Source organism: Colius striatus, chromosome 4, assembly GCF_028858725.1.
Source record: "Colius striatus isolate bColStr4 chromosome 4, bColStr4.1.hap1, whole genome shotgun sequence".
Taxonomy (NCBI): domain Eukaryota; kingdom Metazoa; phylum Chordata; class Aves; order Coliiformes; family Coliidae; genus Colius; species Colius striatus.
In genome coordinates, this window is record NC_084762.1 from 19,327,014 (window position 1) to 19,339,441 (window position 12,428).

General features: G+C 40.6%; 1 protein-coding gene across 10 annotated transcripts in view; it reads right to left on the minus strand.

Moving 5' to 3' along the window:
- Positions 1 to 12,428, minus strand: part of LYRM4 (LYR motif containing 4) — a 96,289-nt gene that overhangs the window by 7,381 nt on the left and 76,480 nt on the right. The window lies entirely within an intron of this gene.

Below are 12,428 nucleotides of genomic sequence, written 5' to 3' on the forward strand. Positions count from 1 at the left end.
ATCTGGAAAGCACACAGGGCCCAACAGCAGACAGCCTGGGCAATGGGGAAGCAGCATCCCACTGCTGCTCACAAGGCATCCTTACAAAGATGTCAGATAGTGGAAAGCGAGCAGTGACTTGCTTCGGGCTTAAACAGCCAGGTGAAGGTTTGGTACAAGACATATCCAAGGAAAAAGCCGATTTGCAGAGGTATCATTGACCCAGCGTGATCTCTGCATGCTTTCAGCATCCTGACTCCATCTAGGCTCCTACCTCTCCTCTCTTCCTACTTGTTACCTGATAACATACTTCAGCATCTTGCCTTTTCCTCTCTCATTTACATGTAAAACCTCTGCCTCCACAGAGCAGCTCAGACTCTTAAGAAAGCCAAACACAGAAGAAGCAGGTCTTCTAAAGAGTCAGTCCTGTGTGAGTAAAGGGGAGAAACTTAATACAGACTGATATTAACATAGCATGCAGAAGAGAAAAAACATTCAGTTAGGATGGTGAGTGTAGCAAGGAAAGGAATACAATATACCAGTACTTGAAAATACAGAGACAAAGACCTGGATAACATTGTGCTGAGTGTGCTATAACAGGTACTCTAGTAATGCTGAGACATTTGGTATGTAAATGCCCAAACCATTCACAGAGGACCCTATGTTTTGCAGTAACTACATAAGCAGAATTCATCAAAGCCAGTGGGAGTGCCTGCCTTACTTTTGTCAGTAGTATAATACAACAGCCACTGTCACAAAGCACACATTCTGCACTATGTCCAGGAAAATACTATAATGTTTGTGTATCACAGATAAACCAACTCCACAATACATACAAAGACTAAATTGTCATTATAAAATGACAACATTTCCCTCTTCAGTGTCCTCTTGGATCACTAATTGTGAGACACTTCTGGAATGAAACACCAAAGAAATTTTAGTCCTTACAGATAGGTATAAATGTACAATAAACATGCTCACTGAGAAGTGTGATGATTTTGTAGCAATAATAGGCTTTCATACTGTGAACTACTGCAGAACTAAAATGAGCTGCCACTTTACACCCAACAACAATAATCATTTAAAGATCACCTCATACAACATTTGTTTTTGAAGTCAGATGCTAAGAAGGCAATGTACAGAAAGAATCCACTTTAGCCTTACTTTTGATGTAAACTGGGGAATGTGGCTGCTGGGAAGAGCTGCAGAACAGTTATATAAGGTTGTATATGGCATGTTTGTAGGTTCACGTCTTTCAGAGTGTTACCTATTCACCCGTGTCATTCCCCCTCCCTTTCCTCTCCCTTTTTTTTTTAGTACAGCACATCACCTTCTACATTGATCCTTCCTCCTGGTTCTGGAAAATTTCTGCAAAATTTCTGATTTTGTCCCAGACTTCTGGAACTTGGTGAAAGTTCCAAAGACAGCAAAGGGCATGTGGGCCTTCTGTGTTTTTAACTTCCTATGTTCTAGCTAAATGGTGATTGTCTAAAGCCTTAAAAAGCTTGCATACTTTATCTTCACTATGTTTTTAAGTGAACGGTACATAAAGTGTGAGGCATCACAGTACATGCATTGTGAAAGGCTGAACTTCAGGAGCTTGAGACATCAGGTATGGAGGTCCTAAGGATTGAAAAGAGAGACTGGTTGGCTACAGTTCTGTGAAAATGCATCTGAGGGTCTACGTACAAGAAACGTCAGAAATGTCAGAGCTCACCCAAAGCAAAAGTAGTTCAGAAGTGTGCAAGCCCAGTGTGGTGAGAATATCCAAAGCTGACTTCTTCAATGAAGAAAATGCTGTCAGTGCAGAGGCACAAAGCAATGCACACTCCTCTGGAAAATGTGGTTGTTTTGGCAGCACAGAAAACCTTGGTTGCCCGCTGCCTTTGAAATCAGCAGCCACTCTTATCCTAGTTGGGCCTGTGGTTGCTTCCCTTCAAAGCTCATACCTGCAAGGATCTTACATGGCCCAACAGTTACCTATGCTCACTTGCTACACTTCCACTTTGATTTTTACAAAGAAGTTGTTTCCATAGCATCTGCAGTACCAAACAAAGCGCATGACTGCACGTATACCTGCAGAAGTAACTCTGTGAGACAAATGGTAAACAAGTACACAACGTGTCTGATGCTCTCAAGTGGGAGACGAGAGGACACGGCTCCATGCAGGATCTTGCCCAATGTTTCACAGAAAGTACACACAGGTTAGCAGAAGTACAGAGAGGTGTGATTACTCTCAGAGCTCAGATCTTAGATTATCTGCTTAAAGAGAAGAATTAACTGTAACTAGCAGGAAAACTGCAGCAATTAAGACAGTTTGGCACTACCACCTACTACGGAAAAGATGCACCAAGTAAGGTGAATACATTTCCATTCAAGCAGAACAGCCTCGTGCACATCTGGTAAGGCAATACAGTACTTAATTAACTAAACCTGGATTTGTGCTTTTATTTATTCTGAATCTTATCCAAACCACCAAACACAAAAGGAGAACTCTAATACTGATGTAATGACTGACTCAGTCACCTGTGTCAGGTGACTCTGAATTGTAATACTGATTAACCTAGCAATTTAAATTTCCTGTTTTGTGAATGGCCTTTGAGACTCAAGAATATATTAAAAGAAAAAGGCTTTTTAATCTGCTACTAAAGCTATACTTTAAGAGGTCTAAGACACAGTAAGCTGCTGAATGTTTACATGAATGGATTGTTAGCCATAGTTTAATTATTTGGTGGTGAAATGTCTACTTCAAGACATCAGACTGTCCTTACTGAGAGTGCTGGTGCTGGTTACAGGATGGCACCACCAGGTACACTGCATTTTGTAGAAGTACCAGGTGCTTTAATACCATTTTAAGTTAACAAGGTCTTTCAGCATTTTGTGAAAAAATGAAAGTCAATCCTCTAACATACACACTTTTCCAAGACATAAGACACAGAGAAGCTCCCTTTTTTCCCTGTCCTTCAAGAAGGCTAAAACCAGGGATTAAACTCAGTTCTATATGAGGAAGAATTTACTTCAAGATTCCAGTATGTCTCTTTCTCTGCAGTGATGTTAACTTTACACACACCTCAGATATGATTACAGGCTGGGGTTTTCTCTGTGCACATTCAAATGACAAAATTAAATTTGAAAGGGCAGAAATAACTAACTGAACTTATCTTTAGAAAATATATCTGTATTTCCAAAGATAAAGTTTTGTATTGGATGTGTTTGAGTCAATTTGTATCTTTATCCAGCAAGGAGCACCCCACCTCTGTAAATATTTACATGTCAAGTCCCTGTTGTGATGTTTGGCTGATCTGTAAGCGTAGAAGGAAAGGAGTAAGTATTTATTTTTCTGCACTAATATGATTTCCCTTTTTGGCAAAATTCTAACAGATTACTAACCTACAGTCATCTGTTCCTGACAGAATCACAAAGATAATCTCCTTGTTTATGTGACTTTCTTTGACGAAGGACATACAGGGATTTCTTTTTCAGGGCTCAGCCATCACTCTTAGTGTAATATTTCCAAATCCCACACCTGAAAGTGACCCAAGCTTCAAAGAAATCTTCTTTTTTCTTTCCCTCCCCCTCTCCCATCCCTTTCTGAAGAGTTTCAGTGGAAGTGGTAAAAAACACATAACATCCTTATTCTCACACCCTCAGGTGAACAAACAATAGACCCTTCAGCTCCTGGGAATCAAAGGAATCCGCATTTGGCATTTCAGCTGAAAAAATGTGTTGCCTGGACTGTCTACGCTCTTAAAAAAATCTGCGTAGGGAGCAGATATGAAGAAAAGTCATTAATGTTTTAGAACTGAGGATGGAATTTGTCCAATTTCAGTCATATTTTGTGACTGCAAGTTGTTACTTGCCACCCACTGTATCACAGACACCCTGACATCAATTCTCTGGTTCAGCTCAGTTTCCAAACGAACACCCCAGTCAAAAAACTGACTCTGATCAACTTTATTAAGCAGTCTCCGCAGAGCTGTAAGCAAAATCACAGTGAACCACTCTGTCCCTCTTGAAGGTGCTCCAGGTGAAGGTGGGTGTACTTTTGTCTTTCTAAAAAGACAGTCTTTGCCCCAGTCAAGAACCTCTACCTCGCCCCTCAGCTCTGCCCCAGGGTAGGAATCACTACCCTGCCTTGCAGCACTGAGGCAAACACCCTCACGGTCCAATCTGCCCAAACTTAGGCCAGTGTCCTGCCATCAAACTGCTCTCCGGCCAACAAGCTCAGGCTCAGCCAGTTCCATACATAAATGAGCTAATTTCCCAGTGCTCTGCAGCCCTGGCCTTTTTATAACACCAAGAAGAATTAACGAGGGAGAAAATAATTATTTGCAAACCCTCCCGGTTTTGAACAGGAGATATCTGTGTGTGGATATAGGGTATAGCTTACATTAATTTGTTTAATTGGAGTAAACTATAGCAGCACTTTTTTCTTTTTTTGGCAAAGATAAATTACTAGGTTTAGCACAGCTGGTAAGAGCTAATTCAGAACAAAGTGTTCTTTTTAGTTGTGTGGGTGGCAAAACACTTTCAGCAACTGGCTTAATTAGTTCTTATTTCTTTGCAATAGCACAGGATAGTTTGCAGAAGAAAAGAAAAAGAGAGACTGTAACAGAAGATGTGGTATAAAACAATCCTGTTTGTTCTTCTGGCTTTGCCAATTCTCCCTTATTTAATGTCAGGCTAAATGGAGGTTTGTCCTGGTATTTCGCAGCACAGACAACAATTAGGAGTTAGAGGTTAGCACTTATTCCAAATATAGGCAGGGAGCAACCTCTGTTCTTCTGCACAGGATAAGAGTAGAGCACTATTCAAACAAAACAGCCCAGCCAAACCCAAAGAGCAGAGTGCTGGGAGTGCCACAGGGGGCTTTCCCCTCAGCAGAGCCACCATACAGCTTGTGGGTGGCTCGTTTAGCAAGGGCTGGGAAGCCCAAGCCGCTAACGAGACCTGCTCCCCAGCGCAACCTCTCTGACATGGATCATTTATATGACACAAAAACCCCCACGGGTGCCAAGTACAATCATTTCAGCTTCATTGCTCCTGGCCTACAGCACGCCAACTGCAGTGTAATAACCCAGAGTCACAAACAAGCACTGACTTTAACACCCAGACACCTTCCCTGTCAAAAGGCCAAAAGCACTCGGGCTCTTCCACCAGCACACACACGTGGACCTGGAAACGCTCCGCAGCTGTCAGCAAGACACAGCTCCTGCCAGATAAAAACTGGGCTTGCAGGAGCCACTTGACCTTCTGAATGTCAATGAGATAGAGGGTGAAAGGCCAGGAAGGGCATGGATTATATTTACCTTCAATAGAGACCATTTAGGAAACAGCTGGTTTTTTTTTCCTAGTTGTTTTGTTCTGAATAATGACTCTGGAGGTGTACTTGAGTGAGTTACAAATCTAGCTGAAAAACAATCCAAAGCTTTACAAGCCATTACACCAATGTTTCTCCTTCTTCTAACTAGACCGAATAAAGGCAGAATCATGAAAAATTTCTGTTAGGAAAAACTGAAGGTGCAGGGTAAAAAAAAAAAAAAATTAAAACAGAAGGAATATTTTATCAAGACAAACGAAACAACCAATTAATGAGGAAACTTTCCAGGCAACTTCAAGAAAAAACAGGTAATGAAACTACAAATAACAGTGTTTACCTGTATCTGCAGTTCCTGTTGTTTTCAGGAAATTATTTTTGCTTTTCATTTCTTTTGGCAGTGAGTGGAAGACAGAGGGTTACTCCTATATTAGGCAGACTGACTTAAAACAAGAACCAATCAAAACTTGTTATAACTGCCCACTGTTCATTTATGGTCTGAGCAGCCCAATTCGGAGAAGAACATTTTCTGACACATGCCTCTCTGTCCCAGCTGCTAGGAAGTTTACAAAATTTTGGTCCTTAGAAGGTTGTTGATGAATCTTGAAAAGACTTTTTAAATGGTGAGAGGGTGCTAGTTAAGGGCAAAATACTGAATCCAGGAATTTGTCAGTGAAGAATCCTGTAAAATAATTTCTAATACACTTTCTAGTTTTTGTGGCTTGACAGTTTACCTATGTTTTCATTTTCTCTCCATTTATCTGTATACAAACACTGAAACAGAAAAGGAAACTGACTGACTATACACAGAAACCAGTGAAGCTACTTGCATGCTATGAAGGACATAAATGGAAAGCAGAGATTCCTCTATTTAGTACTAATCATCTCAGAGTTACTTTTAACAAAAGGCGAATAAGATTAACTGTCAAGAGATTAGATAATACACATAATGTATTATGTCCTTTAACATACATTTAGCTAATTCTATGCCAGCTTGTTTATTTTGCTATTTAAAAATACCACATAAACCTTACATATAAGCCTGTGTACGTAAGAAAACCCTCTTTGTGGAAAAAGAAAACCCCAAACCAACCTCACAGGAGAGTAAGCCAGTAGATGGCATTGTGGCACTTCAAAAGCCATTCCAGAAAATTCCACCTCAAAAACATGCAATCCTAACTACTGTGTTTAACTACTGCTTAACCGATGCAACATTGTGCTCCAGCTCAATGCTACACATGCACGACTGAATAAACAAAACCACACGATGTAGCTGCACTGTCATACTAGCCCTGAAACAAATCTCTGCTCTGGTTCCCAAATCCAATCAGTTCTGTATGTTAGACTTACAATCCCAGACTTGAAAAGATGATTCTTATTTGATGACTAACGTCCCACGAGCCACGGCCATCAAGGGGATACCAGAAAGGATGTGATTAGTTGAAAAATACTATCTAAAAAGTAATCATATACATGGTCTTACAACCAGTGCAGATGATACTATTTCCCATGGTACAGAAACTATTGCAGAATAGATGCTATCTCTTAAAAATAAATTTCTGCAGTACTTTATGAATACTCCCATTTCCTTGCAATTAAACTGCTTGATATGCCCTCACAGCTAGGGATGAGTAGACTGTATCAACCCACCAGTTTCTTGCACAACACAGCAGTTCTCTGTATTGCTAAAACCACAAACAACCTGAAATTCCTTCTCAGAACTCGATGTAGAGAAAAACACAGTAATTTAAGAATTACATTACACACAGGCAGACTTGCTTAAATCGAAGTTACAGTTGCAATTATCAGTAGTTTAGCTTCATGTCACTTTATAGATAAACCTGTTCTATCCTGACCAGCTGTGAGCAGGGGGCTGGACCAGACACCTCCAGAGGCCCTTTCACGTGTCAGGTCTTTTATGAGGCTTATATATCAGTGCTCCTCATGGTGTTAGCCTTTAAGGAAACATCTAGCTTAACTATTCATTTTGTCAGCAATTTCTAAAAATCCTTGTATCATAACAAAAAACTTTCAAGATAGTGTAATTGAATCTGCCTACTTTATGGGCTCTTAATTAAATTCAAAGTGCACTCAAAGTGTCCAGCTGTATTTATTAATATTTTTGCATGTCACTTCCTACTAGAGCAAATTGAAGCCATCTAGTTTTCCCAATGGAGAATTTCAACTTCAGGTCTCCCTTGCCTGATAGGCTAACACTTCTGTGACAAAACCAACAAGCAAACAAAACTCTGTCCACAAATTACAATAATAGCTCAAATAATTTTGCAAATTTAGTATGTGCAAAATCCATCATGCTCACTTGAACAAAGCTGTTTTTTATATATGGAAATTCCCTTTTAATTATCAGTAGCTTTTAAAGATAAAGAAGAATACAATAGAAATGTTTCTTCTGTTCCCTTATGAAGTTACGAGCATTACTGTGAATGTTTAAATATTAAAAATGAATGCTGGAGGTGGTCAGGTTGGACTGGAGCACTCAGGATAGGAGAGGAAATGATGTGTCCAGTTCTGGGCCCCTCAGTTTGAGAAGGACAGGGAGCTGCTGGAGAGAGTTCAGTGCAGGGCCACAAACATGATTAAGGGAGTGGAGCATCTCCCTTATGATGAAAGGCTGAGGGAGCTGGGGCATTTTGGCTTGGAGAAGAGAAGGATGAGGGGTGACCTCATTAATGTTCACAAATATTTAAAAGGCAGATGTCAGGAAGATGGAGCCAGGCTCTTCTCAATGATGTCCAATGATAGGACAAGGGGCAATGGGTACAAGCTGGAACGTAAGAGGTACCAAAGAAATACAAGGAAGAATTCCTTCACTGTGAGGGTGACAGAGCACTGGAACAGGCTGCCCAGATGGGTTGTGGAGTCTCCTTCTCTGGAGACATTCAGACAGCATCTGGACATGTTCCTGTGTGACTTACTCTAGGTGGTCCTTTTTTGGCAGGGGAGTTGGAGTAGATGACTTTTCAAAGTCCCTTCCAGCCCTTGAGTTTCTGTTCCTTTGTCTTACCATCACTTCTTTCTAAGTGATTCCATCTGCTGAGGTAGATGACAAGTGTCACAACCCCCAAAGCACTTCAAAGAGAAGAAAGGTGTAAGAGAGAACATAAGCACTATGGTACTGGATCAATTCAAGGATCCACCTTTTCCACTATGTTATCCTCACCAAGGGCTACTAGCAGTTCCTCAGGGAAAGGGAGCATGAACAAGACAGACATGGATACATCGTTCTGCTGGAATGCCTCATCTGTTTTCAGTTTCAACATTTTGGCAACTCCATGGCTCTGTAGCTACAACCACACCACCATTTTAACAGACTTAATTTGTCTGGTTCCTATTTGGACTCATACTTCCCCAGCATGCTGTGGCAATGAGTTCTACCATATAAATGTGTACTTTGTACTCTTTTGAACTCTCAAGCTTGATGGCTGACCATTTGCTTAGTAACAAATACTTTTTGATTGCTTAGTAAAACAAAAAGTCACTCTACTTTTATTTTTCTCCGAAATATTTTTTTCTCTTGGAAGAGCTTTCAAGTACTAAGTTCCGCATGGAAAGAGTCCTTCTGTTGTGTACAAATATCCAGATAGCTGGAAGGAGGATAACAGCCTACACCAGAAGCATTCAACCAGCTAACATCCCTGCAGAAGCAGAGAAAACAGGACTAATAACTGACATAATTTCTGAATAGGCTGGGACAGCACCCTGCATCTGACAGCAGAAACCAGTTCAAGAAGAAAACAGGCGATCTGACTGCTTTTACTATTATTAAGGCAGAGTCTTCTGGAGCTGTGTCTAGTTTACCACACTCTGGTTCAGAAAGTCCGTTGTATCACAGTAGACTCTTGGAATAAATCTTGCGTGGTGGCTCAAGGCAAATGGAAGCATCTGTCATCACCTTGTTTAGATGTTTATTTGTTCTTGTATCCTATGAGGCTTGGTGCTGGGGATTGCCACAGAACCATCAGGAAGACGATACTGGGTCAGCCTGATGATTTTGCCATCCAGGGAATTCACATACAAAATTGTCACAGGCCTGTCTGGCCTGCATCAAACTGTGATTTGCAGGGGGGGTATCACTTATGTGCCAGTGAGAAAAGATATTTGGTTGTTTTCTAGTTTTCATCTGCTATCATGAACAGATGCCTGATGAGGAAGGTAGCCCGATCCATACAAGACGAACAACTTTTTTGTAGATATTTTCCCCTTGCAACTGAATCCATGGAATCTGGTTTCCTCCCAAACACATCTGAGTGCTTGAAATTTTTGTCCTTTGGCATATTTGTAAATGTGGATTCTTCTCATGCAGCCAGGGCTTCATCAGAACTAGAGTTGGAGCATCTGCAGAAGTATTCATACTCCAGTTATGTCAGGGGATATTCATCAGCACATTCAGTGTCTCATGGTGTAGTGGCCAGCCACTACTGAATAAACCATGCTGTGTCTAGTACTTGCTTGTTTTAAATAATGGAAATCAAGAGATTCTTTTGAAGATAGCTGTGGTTTCAAAATTCACATTGTAAACAAATTGTGTAAATTACTCTGGTAATTTTAAAAAATGGTCTTGGTGCTGCCTCACCAGAGCTGAGGCCATTATTTAACCCAGTATTACAGAATCACAGAATGGTAGGGCTTGGAAGGGACCTCTAAAGATCATCTAGTCCAACTCCCCCTGCTAAAGCAGGTCCACCCGTATCAGGTCACACAGGAATGCAGCCAGGTGGGTTTGAAAACCTCCAGAGAAGGAGCCTCCACACCTTCCCTGGGCAGCCTGTGCCAGGGCTCACTCCTGCACAGTGAAATAGTTTTTCCTTATGTTTCAGTGCAACTCTTTGTGTTCAAGCTTTTGTCCATTACTCCTTGTCCTATCACTGGACACCGCAGAAAAAAGTGTTGCCCTATCCCGTTGACATACATCTTTCAAATACTTGTACATATTAATGAGTCAATTTAGTCAATAAAAAATATATAGTCATATAGTAATTATGCAATAATAATAATTAGTTAAAGAGGATTTTCTCAGATACTAAAAATAATGGTGGACAACTGTGGTTGTACCACAGGCTTTCATTGCTCTTCCAGACCAAAATTATAGTGAGAAAAAACCCCCAGCCCTGACCTTACTTGCACAAACACAGGGAAGATTTGTGGTAGACTTCACACTAACAGAGTCTCTGAAGTTTTTCTCTGTTGTTCCACTGCTCACAGGACTAGTAACTATTTGTGAAAGAGTAACTTCCTAAATCATGCACCACCTGCTACCTCAGAGCATCTGGACTACGTGGGAGTCTCAGTCTTACAGTTCCCTTAGGTTAGAGGCTTCCCACTGACAACATTTATCCAGAAGGACAGACGGTCAACTTCTCCAGACTTCTCTGCCCACCTGAATTGATGTTCTTTCTACCAGCCACGTGGATAGATTTAAAAGAGGCTGATAAAATCCCCTGAGTAAATTAAAGAGTTAATTATGTGACAATACTTCTTGGTCCTAAATATCAGGCTTAATCACTGGGGCTCTCTATGCATTTTCACTAAAAAAAGACAGAAAATGTATTATCCTCAAGGTACTACATTTGCTACTTTGCTGTACAATCCCAGGGTTAATTGTCAACTTCCTGCCATTTCTCAAAGCAGTTTGACAGTTTTTTCCAGGCACTCTGACACTGCCTACAGCAAATCTATTTGAGCTACAAGAATATTACTGCTTGCAAGTAAAAGAAAAAGCCCTCAACTCATCAAGAATTAAGTTTCTTAAAAAAAATATAGGCAAATTCCTTCAAGCGACAAACCATTTTCCTAAGCATAGTTGGTTTTTACGGCTATATTGTCTGCATCTGTGCTGACAGTAACTTCTAAAGTTAAAGACAGTAGGTTCTCACAAGTTCCTATGGATACCTGGCAACCACCTACAAGAGAAAACCAAATTAATGGCTTCTGTGGAGGAAAGGCTACAGCTTAAGTGCAAGTCTCTGTTTAGCCACCAATTTGGGAATTTGAGAATCAATTTGGGAGAGGGAAATTGTAAATGTTTCAACTATAGGGTAAGAAGACCTTTTAAGCAATGAGAGAACCATGATAATCGAGCCACGAGACCCAACAACACAGGAAAACAGATCTTCTAAATTCACATGTACAGAAACTGACTTCTGAAAATTCAGACATGCTAGGCCAGCAATCTATCACAAAATAAGGGAGGGCACATTCAGAGTCACTGCCATTCCACTGCCATTCACTGCCCCGTGCAGTGGCTAGGTACCTCATCACCTACCTTGCCTTTCTGGCCCTCACTTCCAGTGCCAGCTACAACTACTTTCTGATGAATGCAGCACCAAAGCCACATCATACCATGGTCACAAACTGAGGTCACTCCTTTCCTTCAAAGTCACACTGTAGCTTGTCCCATGGGATAGCAAATACCTGCCCATCTCTCTCTGGCTTTGACACAAATCCTCTAACGTGTATAAACTGGAAGTACCCACCACAAGAGCTTGTATCTCATTGTTACTGTAAAACAAGGAATAAAACCTGCCTAAATTACTATAGCCTGCCTGAGTCCATATGCAAGTGTTACAAAGCTTTCCATGCAAAGTGAGGAAGCTAAATTTAGAAACAAGAAAGATAAATACCGTGCTTTTGTCAATAACCATTTCAACTTCTGATTAAGCAACAAGAATGTGTTAAGCACTTGAAAGAGAAACTTTCTCAGGATACAGAGTGATGAAACATTTCTAGTTTTCTGTGGCTCAGATGATATTTGATGTAATTTCCCATTAGGTCCCTCCTTCCCACCATGCAGCTAAACTCTGATACCTTAGTTCTATAGTGATGTCAAATTTGCTTTCATTATGAAGGCTATGGTCTAGTCAAAAAAGCACAGAGCAGATGCAACATTTGGCTTGGATCACGTTAGATTAATGAGTTTTCTATTTATATTTTTATACTTGAACAAAGAATGAATGTATTTTCAGATTTATCTACTTTCCTTAAAGAAAACAGGTGCAGTACCTGAATTCAATACAGCTCTGAAGTAACTCGACCAAAGAGATATCACTCTTACAAAAACGATCTTGAGCAGTTCACTCATGCAAGAATCTGTTCCAGGAGGAGGAAAGCAAAA